At 44.3% G+C, this 22,253-nt stretch overlaps 1 protein-coding gene and 1 long non-coding RNA gene across 6 annotated transcripts in view; one reads left to right on the plus strand and one right to left on the minus strand.

Annotated features, from left to right (window-relative positions):
* Nucleotides 1-22,253, plus strand: part of LOC111244196 (uncharacterized) — a 180,161-nt gene that overhangs the window by 9,371 nt on the left and 148,537 nt on the right. The gene's annotated exons all lie outside the window — the stretch shown is intronic.
* The window catches only part of LOC111244197 (uncharacterized), a 26,236-nt gene continuing 22,854 nt past the window's right edge, over nt 18,872-22,253 (minus strand). Inside the window, exon 5 of the long non-coding RNA XR_015320519.1 lies at nt 18,872-21,189. This is a non-coding gene — a long non-coding RNA (uncharacterized LOC111244197). The remainder of the gene's footprint in view (nt 21,190-22,253) is intronic.

A 22,253-nucleotide genomic window follows, 5' to 3' on the forward strand; every position in this document is an offset into this window, starting at 1 on the left:
TCTAAGGAAGAGCTAATGCGAAGTGTGCATGATAGGCTAAATGAAGAAGTCGATTTCAGTCGAGTCCCGTTGCGTGAAACTTCATCCCGTCGACCTACCTGTTCCTCCCTCACTTTTGGATGATACTACCACTATTGATTTTCATGATGGCTTCATGACGACGACGACGATGATGATGATATTATCTATAATCAGCGTCGAAGGTTCAAAAAAGCTGAAGTTGACTTTGAGCCAGCGGCAGGGCTGCATCGATGTCGCCGATTTCCTATCGAAGAGAAGGCCGTCAATTTGGAAGCAAAACGAATTTAACGGAACGTTGATGTAACAGAAACAGCGCATCGTCACCGATACCAAATGCAGCCAATTGAAATAGACAAACTGAGGGAACTTCGTCGTTGTTATAATGACGATGCTGGCTCCGCGGAGCGCCACCGCCAGTGCGCTTTTTTGGGTTTTCATTTTGCATTGTCTCTTCTTTCACCGCGGAGATCAATCGAGGGGTAGAAAACCTGCAGAAACAAAATACGATGATGATGGTAATGATGACGACGATGCTGCTAGCGTCGGTTGCTGCTGCTCCATTGAAGTTGTTGGCAATGAAACGAAAGGATTCGCAGTCGAAGCTGATTCTGACAGCTGGACGCTGTGTTGCGTACCAGGCGAACCACCACGGCTTGTTAAGAGGATTGGTTGCCGGCTCGATCGACCGGTTGGGTGATTATAGTTTACGGCACAGAGAAACTATGTTTATTTAAGTTAGACGGTTAGATGGACACCCGTTTAGACAAACAGAAAGAACTTCCCGACCAGACCGATAGACGTATGCAAGAAGTGACCACGAACGCAAATTGAAACATAAACAAAAACACAAAAAAAAAGAGAGTAGCTTAAAGGATATTGTAGTAGACAGAGACTGCTTAGTTAATTGAAGGGTTGGGGTGCAACATTTCGTGTTATTTTGAATGTTGAGGTAAAACTGAATTCAGCGGGTCAACTTATAGGATGATACTGTAACTTATATGCAAATTGGTGCCTATTAATATGGAACGCTGAGAGCTTTCGATAGTACACGATTTCTCTTGCTGTTACCAAATGGTCCTAACGAAGTGTCCTTTCAATATTTACATACGCAACTATGTGACAGTAATTGAGTGTGAAGTTAGTTTTTTCTTAACAGTTTTTAGCGTGCAAATCAGGCTTAACCGTCATAATGCTTACTCTTTAGGCCTACAATTATCTTAAAAATCTACATGCGTTTGTGTGAAGAACTGTGCACGTTTCGTTTAGTTCACATAGGACATATTCTAATTGTCAAGAGATTGAATGATTGCAATGAAGAGCTCGCGTATTTCAGAAACGTCAGCCTCTTCTTGCATGCATACGTGTAGTTTTCTTGCTTATGTTTGTGTGTCTGTGGGTGACTTCAAAAACACGGTGACAATTAATTTCAAGAATCTCACCTCACGTCTGACGCAAGTCGCTCATTGGCCTTAACCAGATTTGCTGGTACAAATGAGTGGCACCTCTCATCTTGGCTGTTGGTGCCTGTTTGGTATAGATAGATCTCTGTCTATTTCTACAACATCTCTGCGTCTGCAACATTCGGCCAGCCACAGAATAATTGCAGGTTGAGAAGCACCTAATTGTATGATATGGATCAGCGCATATAATTTATCGTAGGAATAGCGCCCGAATGTTGGATTGCTATTTAAGTGTTTTTTTTGTTGGTGCCTATAAGGCCTCGGTGCTGGCACAGTTACCCGCCACGCTGACCTACCCGTTCACAGATCCAGGGACATCAGGCCAGCATCCAGAGCTGCCACCGGCGGAAACTTTGCTAGAAAAAGGCTTGACAGAAGTGCAGTCGCTCTGCACCGATTAGCTAGTGCAGGAATCCGGCTACCCCAAATGCCTCATAAGAGTTTGCTAATTGAGTTTCATGACGTTGTTCCAAAGAGTCGGCCAAGCTGATATGTTAGTCTGCTCAAAGCGACAGAGAGTTTGTCAGGGCCAATGAAGGCAAGGCCCGTCTAAGCACATCATTGGCTGTTTCTGGCTAGACGAAGCAGTGGCAGCATGATCGATGTTGGTTAGACACGTTTAGTAGCAGGCTTCTCAGATAGCCCTTGGCAGGAAATTAAATGCATTGAGTACACACACGGTGACCTCGTTGGTTATCCAGTGCCGGATGACAACCCAGCGTGCGTTTGATAGCGTAGGAAAGCGTTCCTGAAAATTATATTTGGATTACGTGGTATTACGAGAAACGTTACGCTGCGAGAATGCATGGGTGCGTGTACAGACGATCGAAGACTTCTGCGATTATATAATTCAACTAGGAGAAGAACAAGCATACCGAACTGTATCCTAGTTACAGATAATAAAATCAGTCTACTCACTTAACCGAAGACTCGTTTGCTCAAACTCACGTAATGGAAGGACGAGATGATATCACTTGGGAAAATTTAGGCACTTATTTACTATCTATCAACGAACAATTCCACATGCACGTTTGGTTCATCCAATCGGCGTGCTTCCGTCTGAAGTGGCTATTTGTGGAGTTAAGGGCCAATTGTAGTCTGTTTGTCATTCAAGATAAGTTTGAATAACACCCTTGAGATTACTAAGACAAAGCACTTGAACTATTAAATTGAGTTTACATATATATACGTTTGTAGGAAGAGAGGCACGGGCAAGCCACACTGTGTGATAATAGCTGACTAGAAAGCTGGCTGCATTACGTTCAGCCTATACCCTCTTTCCTTTTGATACCAAACAACGGCTGGATACAAACGGCTGGCTTTTAACGTTACTTTTGTCGATGGACTTTTTTTTTGTCATCCCAAAAGAGTGACCCTGTAGAATGCTTCGATATTCAAAATTAATACATTTATGAGATGTAATATTTGTTTAACTTACTATTCTAACTTGTGCTCGAGTTAATTATTTTGTATTCGGGCGCTAGACATTTTTAGTTGTTTTTTATATAACCTGACGATACAACGGAAAACATAATATAGCATCTAAGCAAATGTTAGAATGCAACTGGGCCAGTCTTCTATCCGGACATTGAGCTATTGAGGATTTTACGGGACTAATAGGATTTATTCAGGAATTTCCTGCAAGAAGATTTAAGTATATTGAAAGTGCCAGTCAAAGTCACTTGGTTACATGTGCTGCCAGCAAAAACAGCCGCAGCAGTAATATACTGTTCCCTGTGAAACGAAAGCGTAGCTCACGGTTATGATAACACCAATATCGATGTTTCGCGTGTTCAACGTCCGTCTTACCGGCCGGCTGCTATTCTGTTTAGCGCCGTTAATATCGCTATTAAAGCTTATGGACCCTGGGAAAACAGGTATACCTATACGCAGCCTCAAAAGTCTGCAACACCCAGGATATTTATAGGAAGAAATGAACGGGCTCCATTTCTTTCATAAAAGCTAGCAGCTTGTATCGGCTGGAGCCACACGGTGTACAGTACGAATATACCAAGCGCTAATGTGACGCTGCGTCGCAGACTCAGGGTGCTGGCAATGATCAAGGCGGTAGTAATTCTATCAAAAAGAAACAGGGGGCCTCCAAAAATGTCAACATCTAAAATGTGTCAGGGGCAGGACAGCAGCGCTTGGTCGATGTCGTGGCTATTACTGACAACGAAAGCGGCTGCAGGAACGCAAGACTCTAAGAAGGAGAGTGCAACAACAACACAGCCATTGGGTGAGTGGCATGGAGTCTAGCGTGAAGAAGGTGCAAGGGACACAAAACGAGAGATAGGACGACAAAAGGATAAAACGCAGAGTAAAACGAAATGATATAACGCGTCATAACGGCGACTTATGGCCGATGCCATAAGCAGCAGCTGCCCCGCCGACGTCGCGTCAACTGTACGACAAGAGTATCGAACCTATCCAAGGAACTGAATGTCAAAGCTCCGTCCTGTTACTGGCATGCAGCGTACTGATACTCAAAAATACTGCTGATACTGGTTAATTCCATAGCGTCAACGGGAGTAGTCATGCCGAACAGCAGATAGCACAGCAGACTAGACCATTATGCTTAATTGGTTGGTAAACATATCGTTTGAAAGCTGCAACAGAACGTTCGCAAGTTTGTCGGGGCCTCTACAAATCATTTTACAGTCTTTGATAGCGATCGGCGGCAGTAAATAAATGGCAAGCGAAACGTGGGAAAAACAGAAAGCTGAAAATAACGATATACAGGTTTCTCCAAGCAGGTGACGGATTCCCAAAGGTATATTACCCTGTATGTGTACGATGACTGAAAACTATATATGTATGCATCCTAATGGTTATTCTTTATGTCCTGTTTCTAATAGTAACGTGGTACCTCAGCTATGACTCAGCTTTGATTGATGGCATCGATGCGTTGGCCATGCGTTACTTGTATCAAATGGCGCACATATTCCACTGATTGGGTGGAAAGTACTTAGGATGAACAAGCGATTTAAGTGAGAGGCATGATGTTGGCCTGTGTGCGTCAATGTATCACTATCATTTCTGTGTACCCTGTGTAATCGAGTTCAAATTTGCTTCGATGAGGTGTGTTCCTGTGGGTAGGGGCAAGTTGAACAATGTTTGACAGGAAGTTTCTCGCATGCAGACATGCCTACATTTGGATATTGTTATAACGCTGTGGTAATAACGAATATTAAATATATGTATGTATACAAAAAAATATAAAATAAATACTACTACTGTTATTTTTTCGAATGATCTGATTGTGAACGTGTTGAAAATCATTGATTTATAAAGAAGAAAATAGCACTTACCCCTTTTCGGTGCGAATGACAGCATCACTAATAAATTGAAACGCATATTACCTGCAGCTGTTTCCGAACCAGGACCCTCGCTGAATAACAGTGTGTCACGTTTCGCTCGCTGCATCCGGACGTTTTTTGCGGGTAGACCTAACCTATGCTGGTGCTGGTTTAAATTGTAAATAAGCGCTTGTAAACAAGACGCACGTCAAACATCTATTAAGTGGAGCGTGACATTATACGACATCCACCTGAATAGCAAGACGACTCTCATGCTGCGATCTTAGAGAGTCAATTCTGGCTTGACACTAACGTAGCAACAATTATTACAAAGCAGGATAAACAGACTTTTTATGACGATGTCTTTCAGGCGGGGTTTAGGATTGGATGCAATATGAGTGAATTTCTGAGTGGTTTTAGCTCCTCTAGAACAACGACAAGACAACACACTAAGTTAACGCCATACTAACAACTAGCCAGTGGCATCGTAATTTGTGCCGCTGTCACTGCCATTACCGCAATCACCATCTGTAGCTATCGCGTCTTACATAGGCCGCATTCTGGTTAGCTCTGCGGTCCTGTGCAGCTATTTGCGTTTTTTGGCGGCGCTCTTCATCGAGGCCTCTGCCGCCGCCGCCGTCCTGGCGGAATCATAAGGCGCCGATTTAACCGGAAACTGCTATCGTCACGCAAAGCAGCCGCGGTGACCGACCGATCAGCCGATGCCAATGGCAACGATTTCATTTTCGCTCTTTTACGCTATTTGCGTCTTTTTGTCTGTCTTCAGGTTGTTTCCTGTTCCTTCACTTCGGTTACTCACAGCTCAATCCCCGACTTCAAGTAGTAGCCTTCTTCGCTACCAGCCATTCCATTGAGGTACCCTTTCTTCATCTCATTCGTCCATTTCATCTCGATTCGCTCCATCCGCCGCGGCGTCAAAGACTGAAGACAGTGGCAAATACACACGCAAACAGACAGACACGCACAAATACGGTGCGGAGTAATGTTCGGCTTCTGTGAAACTTCTGCTATTGCGCACGCCTTAAGAGTTTGTGAGTGTGAGCGTTTCTACATTACGCCGTATGCGAAGGCGTAGTTTTCGCTGCTAAGTTTTTACAAAAGCCACCGCTAGCCGATCGAGCAACAATAACAACGAAACAGTCGCAGGAGAGATAGCATGTATAAAGTGGCAAATGAACGAAAGCCAGAAAAAACAGTTTCGACAGAGTTCGTGAAGAAGGAGAGCAATTTTTGGCCATTTAAAGGAACGTCGCTCATTTCGGCACGCTCGTCTCGCTCAAGCCAAGATAGCCACTGATGCTATGAGCAGAGGTGACATTGTATACCTGTCGGTCGGCGTGCGAGCGCGATTCACAAGTAGCTGGCAGTATATAACGAAATAGGAATCTTTTACTTGTAAACGAAAAGAGCTACTATGCGATAGAGTTTCGCGCATGAATGACAGATGAGCACATTGAGACCGTTATTTTCCATTATTGCTATCGTAGCACTGGGCTGCCATATTGCGAAGTGGCTTACTGCAATAGTATTATTATACGACATGACTTTACGGTCGCGTTGATTGAACAGCCTAGCAAACCTTGCTTACCTCTTATCTCGTACATAGCTACAATACAGTAACAAATCACTGGCTTTTTTTGTCGCCCTATTTTTTTTTCCTCGAGTGATAGCAGACGAAGCGATTTTTGCTGTTCGAGAAACGACGACAGCGATCCTCTATCTGCTGGTGACGAAAAACGGTTCAAAAAAGCTATTTCGTCTACCCCATCCCCCTCGACTACCTTCTATCTGTGTAAATGTATGGAATTTTTTTCCGTTTCGAATGCTTTTTGCTTTGTGATACTGCCACTGGGACTGAATAGTCTCAGACAACTGAAACTGTTAGGCAAACCGCACTCCCTGATTTTGCGTGTGTCTGAGTAGTTGGCAATACATCTATGCCTTGCTTTTTCAAGCACTCACTCCTTCACTCGCGCGGTCAAAAATTGTTGGCCAAGAAATTATTTATTTCCGTAGAAACTGCCTAGCTCGAGCCTATATGACCATCTGTCGGTTAGGCACCATTGTCTACCATCTCCAGATATGGGACAATCGATCCGAATAGCTTTTACTGCTGCTAGGCCGCGGAAGGTACGGTGCGATGGGACCCTACCGCGTGTCGGTAGCGAGTCAGTCGCGTCGATCTGGTCAAAATCTGCCGCTGACAAATGCGAACAGAAGTGGCAGCCATATGCCATGCTTCTGTGACTGTGTCTGCTTATGCCGTAAGCACTACCTTATCTGAGGGTCATCAGTCATTATTTTCGACTGACTCGACCAGCCCGAATCGGTTATATGAAAATAAAGAGCTGTGTGCTGGAAGAGTACCGACTTGTTTCGCTGACTCGATCCCGCGTCTTCTGCTCTTTTCTGACCTGACTAAACACTTAAACACCAAATGCATAAGGTACACGGCGCTACAAATACAGTGTCATGCCACAGACGTTATATGATGTCATATATAGCGACTTTGGGCTAGAAATATTGATACGTTTTGATAACAGCTGGTAAGGAAGGGTGTATCGTCCGATTATCATCACATACCCTCGTCCGCTGCTCGGTCTTCATGTCATGGCTGAATGTCATTATGAGCTTGCAGGATGTTAACGATTCAATGAGCATTACGGATTGAAAAAACAGCACTGACCTTTTTCATTTTTACTTTAGCCTTTACAGCTGCCTCTAAGAGCGAAGAGAGATCATTTTCTGAACGTAACCTACGTATACGGTACAGGTGTATCCCTCTACTAGAATACAGAATAGCAGTTATTTAAGTTTTTGGTCTTTCATCATAAGGCGGCGGCGGCGGCGGTGGCAGCAGCAGCAGCACGTTCTACTTGCTAATAGATTTAGCCAGGACAGAACACGTGATGATTATTGTGGCACTTTGTAATACTAACATAGAGATTGGCCAGCAAAACAACAGGGAAAGAGAATTTCGAATAAATGTCTGTTACATGACGAAAACGAGGGAAACATGTGACAAACAGACGAAACAATGACCAATAATAGACACAGCATCTGTACCGCTCCCCGTTATCCGTGCCTGCAGAGCAGCTGATATCTACAATATGACTTGAGAGGCGACAATCGATCCTAGTATCTTGCATGTTTATATGGCGTTAATCGATGCTGATCGATAGGATTGCATTGTACATAAGTTCATATTTTCTGCTGTTCATTTACAAACGAAACTGTCCGGCGGGCTAGTTAGCGGAACAACGAGCAAACGCATGTTTACAAAGCGGAACTCATTCGAGTGTTGGGTAATGCGTTATTTAACATAGATCCATCTTATTCAGCCGGATTTCACCCGGTGTGGCGAAATGAATCTGCGCTAAAATAGCTTGTGACAACGGGACGCATTACCTCTCTGTATGACATCTACGATATACAGACACTCTGCAAGCATAAAAGAAACATAGCAGCGACTTTTTCTCCGAGCATGATTACAAACTGCGTCCTTATTGAGTTGATGATGCGCATTGGCCTGCAGACCCTGCTGTTTATGGGCAACTTAGCTAACATAATAGTTCAGGGATACATCACTCTGTAACGTATTGCTGCCAAACGCTTATAAAAGTACTTCAACGTCTAGGACCCCTCTAACTTTCTTTATTTAGCTAGACACACTTGTCTGGAGCATCGCTCTACACCATTATGCTATAGCTGTCGATCTGCTGTATCTGGCCAACTAGCTTTATTCGTCTATAACTTTATTTTTCCGTTGTGGTCGGTCACTCGAACGATTCTCTCGACCCGCCGCGCCTTTTGCAGTCCGGCTACTGTCTACTTAACGGCTACTGACGTTCGAGATGCTTCCGCCACTGCGGGGACCGCGGCTGTTGCAGCTTCTGTGTTTAAACGTGTAACGGTCTCGGCCGAGATTTACATGGCCATTGTTCTTTTGTTGTACAATATGTCCTCTGAACTGCGGTAGGGCGTCTGCGGCGGCAGCAGCAACAAACGGGACGCACTCCGCGCTTTGCCAAGCACATACACAAAAAAGGAGGGGGAGCTGAATCGTTTGCATATGGCCATTGACTAGCAGCAGCAGAAGTGGGCCTTGCCGCGGTGACGCTAGCAGACGTGACAGCGGCGTTAAATGACAAATACATTAAACCAGGTAGGAGATTATGGTGCCTTCGGTCGACGATCATCATTGGGGCCACAATGGTTACTCGAATCGGCAGCTGCTCATTGTATTCAACTCGCTGGTACTATTGTTAACATCATTACTGTTTTTGATGCTACAGTTGTGATGTTACTCCTGGGTTCTGACCCGCTGATGCTGTCAGCAATACGGTCGATATTGGCGACAAACGTCTTCTGCTTGCTTGCTGCTAGTAGTCCTCTAAATGCAGTTCGCATACCCAACAGAAACAGGCTTTTATCGATTAATTGATCTGTTCAACAATCATTAAATACTCGTCTAAAGACGACGATTTCCTAGATGTGTATATGTAAGAAATACTACACAATTCTCTACTAAATACGCCGCGTGGTCTAATTTGCTGCATCGACTTTCGCTATTGCCGCAAAAGTTCGCTGCTGTTGTGACTCCTGCTACGTCTGCTAACGCCCGTTTGTCAGTTTACGACCAGTGGTTAACGTAAATCTCTTGACGCTCCAACGTCATGTCGACCCACCCAACTGAATAATTTCGAAACGGATGCCGCCAACGCTAGCCGTGATGTCGTTTGTGTGTACGAAAAAAAAAAAAACTTATTGTTGGACACTGTCAGTCAGTCAACCGGGCAGTTAATTCTACTTCTATTACAGATGTTGCAGTTGGTATTAAGAATATTATCACAGTTACTATTGCCGCCGGATTTCGTCGCTGTGTTATGTTAAGTCAACATTAGCTGATCAGTTTAGTAGGATTCGAAATTTCCTTTACTCAGTTAACCATATCCAAAATGGCATTTTAAAGGGTGCGTTTCTTCTACTAAATAGAAACGCTATATACGCAGTATCTTTTCTCCCTAAGCGAAGCTGAGGAGAGGGTTTTTTTTATAGGACAGTCGTTCATACTTAGCCGCCTATTAAGCAGTATATATATATATATATATATATATATATAGTAAATGAATCGATTTCTATGGCCGGAAACATGTACGCATAACTTCCTATGAAGCATTTCTTTTAGATTCGATTTTAGCACTATTTAACGTAGGGAAATATGCATTTTTTTTAACTTATCATTCAAACCTATTTGCAAGTAAGTTAGTCAATGTGTGGAACAATCAACTCCTCGTTTAGAAGAAGCTTTCGTCGCCGACAATGGGAGCGCAGACATCTTGTGACTGTTCGATGTCTGCCAGAAGCAGATCGGTTTGAAACCGTTGATTTCTCTATATTATAAAATCGTATCCGATTCGGCTAGAGCTGCGTATTCTGTGTCGAAGTGAACCAGAACTCATATGCTGTCTAGACATAAACGACGCTTGCACCTTGCCTTCTACAGTTATTTTCCACAGACTAGGTAAACCTAGTCACCTAACTCTCAGCCTGTGGCTCCATAAACCCGCGAAGCTGCAGCCATCAACTATCTGTCGCCTGTTGACAACCTAGAGAGAAGAGTCTCATCCATTTTCTTTTTGAACGCAAACCTGCACTTTCGATACGTTCAGATGTGACGGCGACGGCGGTGGCGGCAGCAGTGTCAAATCAAGCGCCGCTACATCTGTGAATAGATAGTTTAATAAATATCGACGAACTTGATGCGCTTACGCGACTCGAGCGGGTGGGCGAAATTTTTGACAGTTTTGGAATAATATTTTTTGAATAGTGTTTGTTCTGGCTGATTGCTCTAGTACCCACAGCTGGACTGAACCATTTGGCCTGCTTATGTGATGTAGTGGCTCTGCAGTGACGTTGTGGAATCGTAACGTGTGAGCATACGACCTATTATTGTAACGCTATTGTACAGAACGAAGCAGCGGAGCAGATAGAAAAAGAAAACGATTTGCAATTCAAGGTTTTGCTTAATGTTGTACCATATACTTTCAGGGATCCCCTACACTACGCAAGTGTGTATACATATATATATAGTAACTGAAGAATATCATATAGACGACCACTGGGAATCTGACCTTCTGGAACAATTTCAAACTGGATGCTCCTTTCCATTATCCATATCTCCTCTTCGATAGTCTATACTCAACCTCTGATAATGATGATACCTGTCCTGGGTTCCCATTTCAGGACTGTGTTGAGGATTCGAACAAAAAAGAATCTGCGACGAAGCGTTTTACCTACCATAGGTTACTAGGGGATGGAAATGAAGATACAAGCCTAAACAACTATGGGAGAATACTCAGATGAACCCGTTCTCCTACTATTTGAACTCGTATAGTTGGCTTAATCTAATCATCTTGTTATTTTGTACCTCCTGCTTTAAAATGAAAGAGTGTTAAAATACATAAAAATTAATTATTATTATCGCCATCATCACCTAGCGTTCTACGCTGTATTACGTTAATCTCTTATTGACCAGTGATTAAGGCGTCCATCATCACAATTTACGTGGGTAACCTTGACCAGTCATCACCGATCATTCTTAACATTGAATAGCTCGTCTGCTATTGCGTCGACGGTTCAATGGGACCCTGTGAAATATCAATACTGCCAGCGAACGAATTTTCTCCCGAGATGATACGGGCAACAGCTCCCAACGTCTATGACGGGACTGTGCCGGCCGGATAAGAACGTCAGCGATAGGTTAATAATGGCGTTGCTTCTTTTGCGTTAAAACGCGAAACAATCAGAGGCCATATATTAGAAGGACATTGTGCTTGAACGATCATAGCCCTTTGTCCGTCCGCCACCCCCAACACCTCATCTAACCAGTCGGACCGACGTGTGGTCACAGCCTCTGGGGCTAGACCGTCCGCTTAGATCGTGATTGAACAGCTCTTGGGAGCTGCGAAATGCACTAAGGGATTATTCTGCCACGGTAACTGCAAACGTGAGCCATGTTACTGCAGTCACGCTCCGATTTTGTCTAGTTCGGTTTCATTCCTCATCGCACCTATCGCATCATGCTTAATATTGAACAAAGAAATATGTGTGGCTTCGAAGCTTTCATAAGTAAGCATTGCTTGTCATCATAATCATCCCTGAAACTTTCCATAGAAACTACGCAACTGCCTTCACTAGATCGAGAGAGATGTGCCCGGGAATATGCTAGTATACGAAAGTAAAAAAACATCATTATAGTAGTTTATTCCTAGAGTTACTTATCTGATAAGATTTACGTAATTATCTGTAGGTAATTATAGATTTATAAGGAGCAGCTGCTGGATGTACGACGCACGCATTTTATCTAGCTGCTGATCCTCAGCGTAACATTCGCGTAGTCAATCGGCCACGTTAACGGACCCCATCATGCGCCTACACTTCTCACGTTAGCTAAGATATGAGTTGCAATTGAGAAAGCCAATAATCTCTTTAATTGGCCACATTTTTTCTAAAATTGTACAACATCATATCGACACGTGCAGATGTTATAGTATATGGCTTGCTGATGAGTACCATCGCCGTTATCTATCCTGCAGGTAACCTCAGCGATGGACCAGATCAGTAAGCGACAGAAAGAACGATGCCAATAGAAAACGTAACGCGCTGCGTGTGAACTTCATCCTTCATACCGTTCCCTATGGTCTTTTTGCTATTCCACATTGTTCAGTGGACGAGCTAAAATTCGATGACATAAAATGCCATTTACAGTAACTCAATTGTTTCAGTTTTCGGCGCTTTTTATGTTCGCACCGGCATGCGTTTCTGCGAAAAAAAAAACATTTTCGTCCATACGCATCAAAAAAAGAATGCCGAAAACTATCCTCGCCACAGGAACAGTTTTAGCTGAGTCAATAGCAGCAAAAGTCGAATTAGAATTCAGGTGGCGCATTGGCCATTCCGCCGATAGATGGTATACCAATGATAATCAGCATGGCGTCGTCGTCATCGCCTGGGGCAAACGAAAGCAATCTTTAGAAGGGTGTATGATAATAGATTGTGTGCAAATTTAAGTATGTGCACCTAGCTAGAGCATCCGCGGAACGTCGCGAGAACTTGGGTAAGTTTGTGCTCTATGGTTTTAGTTAACTGTCTCTCTTTTCGCATTAGCAGATGAACGAAAATAACGAGAATGAACAGAACGAGCCGAGAATATTTATGTACTAGGATAAACAGCCTTGAAACAATGGTTTTTAGCTAACTGAATAATTATATCTGCTCTGATCGAAAACGAACTATTGAAATTAAATTGAGATAATATTATTAGTTAACTTGTCGCTGAGGCATTACCGTAGATGTCTTATATTTGCAAGCCAACCTTTTCTCGACCAACCTTTCCCTAGGTGTATAGCTGGCACAATAGGTATATTTCAATTGGCACTCAATACTAAAATTTAAACCATTCTTCGCTTCAGAAGCTTATTTAGACATTAAATACCAGAAGACATGCACCCGAAACTAGCCAAATCAGTCGAAGAAATCAGATATCTGACTGGTAGCTGGTAACAGCCAGCTTATTGTGACCTACCATCGGCGTCCGTTCCCTATTGGGTACAGGTCGGGATCATCGCTTCGCCAGCCCTGTCTCATCCCGTTTTCCCAGTCTTCTTGGCTAGCAGTAGCAACGGCCATCATAAATGTCTGAGCAGCAGCTAATTCTTATTTCTACCTTCATTGCCCGAATGCCCTCCTGCCTATTCTGTTTGGTCGGATCCCGCCGTCCTGCCGCTGTTCGACTCCACAGGCGGACCACTACATGAACTTTGCCAACAACCGAAATTTCGGCTATGCCATTCATCTCAGCCAACACTGAAGTCGACTAAGCCCATTTGTGCGTACTGCTGAGATTTCTGTTAGCACTCGCCACTGCTGCTGCTACAGGTGTCGTCGTCATCGTCCCATATGCTACAGTAACAACGCTGATGGCCGAACCGCAAACGTTTTCGAGGCCCTGGTCCTCACGTTCCCGCTCCAGCAGCTGCTGCAGCAGTAATCACCGTGTGCGATTCATCGTCGACTTGAGCAATAGGGGTATGGCTCATAGCACTAGTTATGGTTAGTTGTGGTGAGTGTGAATTTTCGAAGCGGTATAAAATGTCGTCATAATCGCTTGTTGTAGGAGCAATGGCGATTGTGGCTGCCCTTGCTACTAAATTTTAGCTCACTGTCTAGACGACACTCAACTATGCCCAACAGCGTTTACCATAATACCGGCACATACGGTAGCGAGAGCGGATGCTGCTGCTGTCGTCGGTCAACACAGATTCCTTTCGAATATAAGCTGCACCTCCTTAAAGAAAAGCGGAAAAAACCGACTGTCTTTTAGTTATCCTAGTTGGTCCGTACTCTTACTGCATGCTATGGTGGGGATCCTCCATAGCATGCAGTAAGAGCCTAGCGACGATCACGATTTGCGTGGGGATCCCACGTTTGACGGAAATGAAGAACTCGACGATTCGATGACGACTTAACATGAATCAGGGAAGGGTTATTACTTTGTAGACCAGTCAACTTCTAACCGCGCCTTTTCCAGAACATCAATTTCTTTTGATCCGGCTGTTCACATGTGTTTCATATGTGTCATGTGTGTTGTAAATAGAAAAAAAGTATGTTTCTTCTTGATGGTCACATTACATTATCGCTGATAGCGAATATATTGTCTGTTATAACAACTGCCACAGCTAAAATTAATTAAAGAGAGCAGATCATTTTCTACGGTACGCTGTATCTTTACGTAATGACGCCTATTACCTAGTGAGCTTCATCATATTGACCCGATGCATTTTCTAAACAGCGACAGATCTTTTGTCTGAACTCGTCACGTAGCGTTCACGGAACAAATCGTTCATTACCAAAAAGTTATAAAGTCCAAGAGGTGGAAAAATATGGATTTGTGGTTTACTCCCGTGCGCGCTAACCTTATCATTACTATCGCTAGAGCAATTGATTGATCTCGGTTGGCGTTTCATGCTTTGGCTGTATTCATTCTTCATTAGAGAGAGGAAATGACTGGATCACCTTTTCATTCTTGCTCCCCTCCCTTCCCCGCCAACTTTTTCTTGCCTTACTTACCTATCCTGTATGAGCTGATCTGTTCAATAGCGACCATTATGCACTGCATAATACTCCATTTAATAACCATTCTTCCGGTAACCGTACGCTGCTTTTTTGCTAAACTAAATAGTAATGATCTAGTAATAACTACTACAGCCAGCAATGGCAATAATGATCCTTGCGTCGAGCGATCCAGGAGGCCGTTGCTGATGGGCTTGTGGCCTCCTCCCATCCTTTTCATCTTCATCGAGGTGTAGTCTAGTTCAGATCTCAACAACAGACGAGTGATCACTTTATTAACCCCTCGATAAACGATTTTTTCCGCTTACGCCTGCTGATAATACGAGCGGCAGACGTCGGAGAAGATAAGCGGCAGCACTCGTTTGACAGTGGCAAATGACGTCGCTGATAGCAGTTCAGACGACCGTGTGTAGCTGACTGGCCAGCTGTTCAATTCGCGCCACTAAAAGGATAACCATTCAAATAATGCCAATTTAGACTTCGAGGGGCTTGTTTGATTAGCCACCAGACAACTGCAACGTTAAGCCTTGTAAAGATGGGCACTACGGCGATGATTCTGGCGTTGGCAATGATGACGATGGCAGAAGTACTGTTCATATATTTGCCTCATATTTCCCCCGTCATTCTGCTGCGCCGACAGCAGACAAGCAAGCCATTTGACAGCCGTACTATTACTCTATTCGTGATAATTAACTTGCTAATGGTCCCGTCTCTCATCATATGCAACGCATCTGCTGTGGCTGGTTCAGCACCTATAAACAGTTCGCTGCTGAAGACATGGTCGGTCTACCTAACACTGGGTACCTCTCAGTGCCCTGACTCAGAAGGCGGACGCTACGCGGGCCCAGAAAGATGAGCTCATTTGCAGATCTAGCTAATCGAAAATCACTGCTTGAAGCTATTAATACCGTGCAGCAGACTTCGTGTGTACGGCCGGTTGCGGCTATTCTCCTTGCACTTTGTTTATAAATATTACTATATTAGAGTAAAAAAAGAAATGGTAGAGTGTGCATGTTTGTTAACAATCACAGAACACTAGTCGCAATATCGAACATAACAGGCAATGTACCTTTTTTTTTTAAATGGGAGCTCAAAATACTTGTTCAGCAAAAATAATCGCGGACATAGAAAAATTGGGTCGACACTTCGATCGCTCTAACCCAGTGAAGATACTTTATCGTGACAGAACGTAATATGTGTAGTATGAATTGAAATGGCTTTTCGTATTGATGGCTCGCTTATAAAATTTATTCTACACATCTAATTTCGTTTAACCTAGCTTAATACTGCTCTGAGACCACTAGCAAGGGACCTTTCATACACAGACAATCTTTTTCCTGCTATTTATGGGAGCATATACCGACGTTTACAGAATGGGTCCTACCCACTTAAGTTAAGAATAATTAGGGTACACAACCAGCTGCTCAAATCAGTGTGTTACTGAAGACTGACGCTCGATACGGCACCCTTCAATGCACTCCCGAACTTTCTCAAAATATCGACTGTTCATCTCTCTACCTCTGCCACTTCACTTAAATGTCCAGACGTATTTGCGCTGTATTGAAGTACAATCGACCAATCCGACCTGTGGTTCTGATGTTGCTAGTGTCGATGGTGATGATAGTGCTATGGGGTAATCGTAGCGGTCAGGCGGGCGACGAGTAGAAGGATGGAAGGTGATTGCAGAACGACGGGGTAAAAGACTCTGGAGACAGCTACAGAAGAAGATAACGTAACGAGATAGAAGGGTGATGAGGAGAAAAAAAACAGAGGGAGAAAAGGCACGACAACAAATGACGACACCGAATGAACGGCCGTGAGCGAGCAGTTGACTGAATGCAACACATAGGAGTGCGGAGTCTTCGATGAAGCAGCTGATGAAGTGCCGCCGATGATCTTGTTGATGACTATGCCGACGACGACTATGAGGATGGGACGAGGATACCGTGGATTGGACGGCGCGGCCACCACCGTCACCGTCAACAACGCCGTTTAACGTAATGATGCGCTTGTGATCATTACAATTCCTATTGCCTGTATGAGTCATATGACCACCCTGTTGCTACTACGGCCATCCTATACTATTAATGATCCTTCAATGATGCCGACTATGACGAAGATGATTGTGTTGCTGATAATGATAATGCTGCTTTTGCTCCTGTCATTGATGCTGCTAACGGCGTCTCGTTCGGCTACCACTACCACTACGACTACCAATAGGAGTGTTACTTCTTCGGGTGGCGATCGTCCCCGAATAAGACGAGCGAGGAGGGCCTGAAGGGAGAAAGCAGAGCATCCTTTCGGTATCTACCTTTACCTTCTCGCCTTAGCCATGAACAGGATTCAGGCAACAAGAGCCCGCGTTGGCGGCAGTTGCTGCTGTTGCCTCAGCACCTTCCGCCGCACTGGCACCTACACATATAGAGATAGATAGATAGACAAGCCTTTCATCGCGTATCTCACACGGAGATAGTGCCTCGCATCATAACGCGTTTCGCATACATCACGCGGGCGCATACAGACACACGACGGATGCGTTAAGGTGGCGACAGCAACAGCAATAGCCGATGACTTCCTCGGGCGCCATTCACCACCTTCATGGGCGGCCAACGACTGGCTGTCGATTCATCTGTTTCAGTCCAAGAATGGAACGACGACGAGCCTTCGAGAGGGAGACATGTTGTTGGAATGGGCACAGGACCCACTATTATAACTGGTATCATATCGTGCTAAACTGAACCATTTGCCAGGCGTATACATATCATTCTGCATGAAAAGAAGGGACCGGCAATGGTAACAGCAGCAGCAGCAGCATCAGCAGCGTATCACATACCTAGAACTGGCCGAAGATCCATCGTGGCCCAAAAAGCGACGACGTCCGTGGCACCGACGTGAGTAGTGATGTGATGGGGCTTAACAGGAATGGGGATCATGATGATGACGCGCGTTCATGCCGTGTGCGCGATGCGGCGCACAACAATGTTTTTAGGGGGTAGATTTACCGTCAAACTGAAAAGGGCAGAGACGGAATCTAACGTTGTTGCTGCTGTTCTCGTTGTCGTTGTCGCCACCTTCGTCGTCGTTTGTCGCCTGGGTCCCGTACGCGGCATTTGTTTGCGAGGGAGGAGAGAAACGCTCGGTAAGTAGTTATCGAACTTGGTCGGTCGAACGGTTAAACGCAGCAGCAGCAGCAGCAGCGCGTAAATAGTTGTTAAACGGTTAAGAGCCTTTTCGTTTATCGTTTCTGGGTAAATTGCCTCAACAGCGACGAATTACTCTCGCCTTCGCCGCGGGTCGTGGGGCTGTAGACCCGATTGGCTGGCCGACAGCCCGTAGCATTGTGCTGTTGCTGATTTACATTGCTGCATGGGAAAAGGAGTCTGTTTGTCTAGGGTTCTATTGAACGATGAACTTACGATTCCTATGCATAGTGTACGTACAAGTATACGTACATATATAATGCACGTAGTGAGATGACAAAATGAGGACAGCCGATAGCGATCAACGATCCGAATTACCTCCTGCAGTTATTATTGACAACAAGTAATTAAACGGTATTTCTATAAAAATCAGTACTTTTAGCTGCCAGCAAGCGGTGTGCACGTGCACCCTCGATAAAATAAAAATTCGATTTGTGTTGATTTCGTTTTTTTTTTATAGCTATTGCGTAATAATCGTACCTCTATAACGCTACTTGTAACTAGATCGTGTAACGTAAATAGCATAGACCAAACTTCTTATCCTGTCTGCTGAACAAAAAACTGATAAAAACAGATCATGTACATACGTATCTATACAATAAACTTAATGCTGTTACTCGTTGTCCTTGGCGCCAGTGTATGTAATTATGCAATTTTGAGCCATTGTTGTTGTTATTATTATTATCACTAATGTCATCGTTCGGATGGAATTAAATCGACAGCATCACTCAATTGCTATAAATTGTGTTTTTATTATCGACGCTTCAGTAGTGCCCTATCGCCCACTTACTCATTATCGTTCCTCGCCGTTCCGCCCAGCTTGACTCATTCAGATTATTATCATCACGATAGCGTGTATAACAGCAGTACGTTTTGCATTGAGATGGCCTTTGGCCGTACGCTGTTGAGTCGTGAAGCATATTACACGTTCGTGTGCGTTACCCTTAGCTGTTGTTGTTACTGCCGCTGTCCTACAGACTGATCACTCGTCGTTTCTTGAATTTGTTGTACAAACGTTGTTGTTGTTGCCGTCGCCTCTCCTTTGGTGAGCATTGTTGTCGTCTTTACTGGCACGATTTCTCGACCAGCGCAACAACAATATTTATAACGGTGTCGCCGGCTTCACGCCGGGTAACTCCTACGGTTCCGCTGCTGATGCAGCTGCAGCTGCAGCTTCGTACCTACACAACTACTAAAACGGCATTGTTTTTGGGGTTGGTGCGTGCTGCCATGCCACGATGTCATGCTTATTGCTATCGAGCTGTCCGCTGTCGCGTGGTCTATTATTGCCTGCTGCTGCTGCTGCTGCTGTTGCTGTTGCTGCTGCTGCTGCTGCTGTTGCTGTTGCTGTTGCTGTTGCTGCTGCTGCTGTTGTTGTTGTAACGGTTGTCGTAGTCGCTGATGCTGCTGTACAACTGGTCCGTGAGCACCCCCGCCTCCGTGTTCGTGGGCAGAATCTGACCAGCATCATTCCGATCAAATCAGCTGGCATTGCTGCCGGTTTAAGTACCTCAATTTATCTTACCTCTTGATATCGGCATTCTCGTTTCGATAAAGCTCAGCGGTGACGAGCCAGCGTCGCCACAGACCTCACGACTACTTTTTTGTTCGTTCCCCTAACCCTGTGTAACGTACATATCAAGATATACACAGCGGGCACATGTATGCGTCAGATTATATATGTAACCTTATTATATCCGTACTAACAATAAAGGGTTGAGGTGTTAGGCTTCCTAAATATTGTAGCAATGTCAATGTCTTTTATAGTATATATTTAACTAAAGTTATCAATTGAACACATGCTTGCTAAGCAACCCAGACTATGACATTACATTTCGTAGCTGACTTCATCGGTAACATTGTTTGCCCTGAAAAAGGAATATGGCGGTTGAAATTAAAATCGGGCAAATCGTTTGCGTCGTTTTCGATATTAACGATATGAAACAAAGATGATGTAACTGACCGCAACGGTGGACACCGCGGCGATGGCGACTGTTCCGCTAACGCAATAGTTATTTACGTTGTGTGAACGTCTATTACTATTGCCTCTATGAGACTGTAGCTGTTTGTCGCTAAAACATCCTACTCTTGTAGGCGGACGGTAGTGACCTACTCAGCGTGAAGTGGCGCCATTTTATTATTGAAAGTTTCGTTTGTATGCCAAGAGGATCATCGATCGAACAAACCAGTAAAACTTGAGCCTTTTCTAGTCACTGTTGTTGTTGTTGTTGTTATTGCGCTATTTAGTGGTGTCCTCGCTGATTCGGTTGAATATGTTAACACTGGCTATATTTGTTTCCTTGCTACGCTACGGGGGCACGGCAAAGTAAAAGCTGTCTGCAACGGGAAAAGCGGCAACAACGATGATTAGAGCAAAAGTAACTTTGTCAGTTCAGTGGCCTTCGCAGAGTATTTTAGGTCTATCGGACTCGCCTTCGGCTAGGGTGCCGCTCTATGAGTCGGCTGCAAGCACCGCCCAAAATCACACCCATAGACTGTACCAATATCTCGTCTCTTCTGTTCAAACGGATCCTCCGGTGGTATCTTAGTCGACAGAAACCCATCTTCGGTGGACAGTCCAAACGCACAAAGGACACGGACGCACCAAGGGATCGCGGTAACAGTAACGGAAACGAGTGGTCGTGAAGAAGAATGTTTTTTTTTCTCATTCTGTCCTTCCTCTTGCGATGGCTTTTTTGTAACGTAGCCGCGTCGATTAGGCCAAGGGTGGACCCGGAACGACGGGCGATCTTCGCTCGCAGAACAAATCCAGTTGCTTGCTTGACGTAGACGAAAGAAGAGCGCTTCTGCATAACACACACACACACGCTCATACATAGGTATATATGTGTGTATAAAGATAGAAAGTCCGAAAATGGGGGGAAATATGAACAAGAGAAATGAGCGCACTCGGGTCCCCTTTTAACGGCCCGTTTATCAGCAACAGCGGCGGCGGCGGCCCTGGCGGCAACGCAAGCGAACGTCTCTTCGTCCATATATATATATGAATGCTCTCGAACGTCGTATAGAAGTGGACACGAAAAGGTAGATTTGCTGAAAGACAATTTTCCAAAATCGACATTTTTGTGTTAAAAACTAATGAAAGCGCCGAAAAAGACATATCCTTACATAGTGTTCCAGTAAGCTGCATTTACAAATTCTGAGTATAGTATTGGCAGAAATATGTCAATGAACCTCTGCCTGCTATTGATTCCGTAGGACAGATGCAAATGGTGAAAACAGACGGTAAAAACAAAACCAAGGAAATCTTTTAATCATTGACCATTGATACCACTAGCATATATCTGTTTCTCCTGTTTGAACGATAATCTATAATTTAATGAACGTGCTTCTTCATTAATCTTCATTGTACTAATCTAACCGGCTAATAATGAAATGCGTACCCCGCCGCACGAAATGTTCTGGAAAAGAAAAAGGGAAAATATAATCACAGCCGACCCTTCGCTTTTCTCCAAATGGCCGAATCGCGCCAACTAAGGCCCGAAACTAAGTGTTCTTTAGTTCTGTCGGCTACCGTCCTGTCGTATCGCTGTAGAACCTTCTCCCTGATACTGTTATCCCCACGCTGCTGCTGCTGCTGTTACTGCCACAGCAGCTGCCTCCCTTCTTATGAGAAGGCTAAATCAGTCTAGAACGACAAGAAGAAGCTTTTCTCTCCGCGTCAGCCGCGACTGGCCTCAGACGTCGAGAGCAGCAGAAGCGGCCGCCTTGTTTTTCTATCGCGTTCCGAACGCCGCGAACTACCTGGCCGCGTCGTGTTGCGTCGCTCAGCTTTGGCTCTGTCAAGAGAGCCTTTCCCTTTTTTGATAGCTTGCTTTTCTTATATCAACATCTAAAGAATTAATTATTTGTTGAGAAAAACCATCACTTGTAAAATTCATCAACGAATATTTAATAATATCTTTTTCTGACAAGTGCTTCTTACTAACGAGTGTTGTCCTCTTCCGATTTGTTTCAAGCTTAACCGCGAGACAACATATAGCGTAAGTCACGGTCTGTCTATTTGGAACAATTTCGATTACTAAAGGTAACTTCTTTCTGCGATCTCCCCCTCAGTTGGTTAGCATAATGGTAGCAGTAGAAGTAATAAAATAAAT

Source organism: Varroa destructor, unplaced genomic scaffold, assembly GCF_002443255.2.
Source record: "Varroa destructor unplaced genomic scaffold, Vdes_3.0 BEIS01000002.1, whole genome shotgun sequence".
Taxonomy (NCBI): domain Eukaryota; kingdom Metazoa; phylum Arthropoda; class Arachnida; order Mesostigmata; family Varroidae; genus Varroa; species Varroa destructor.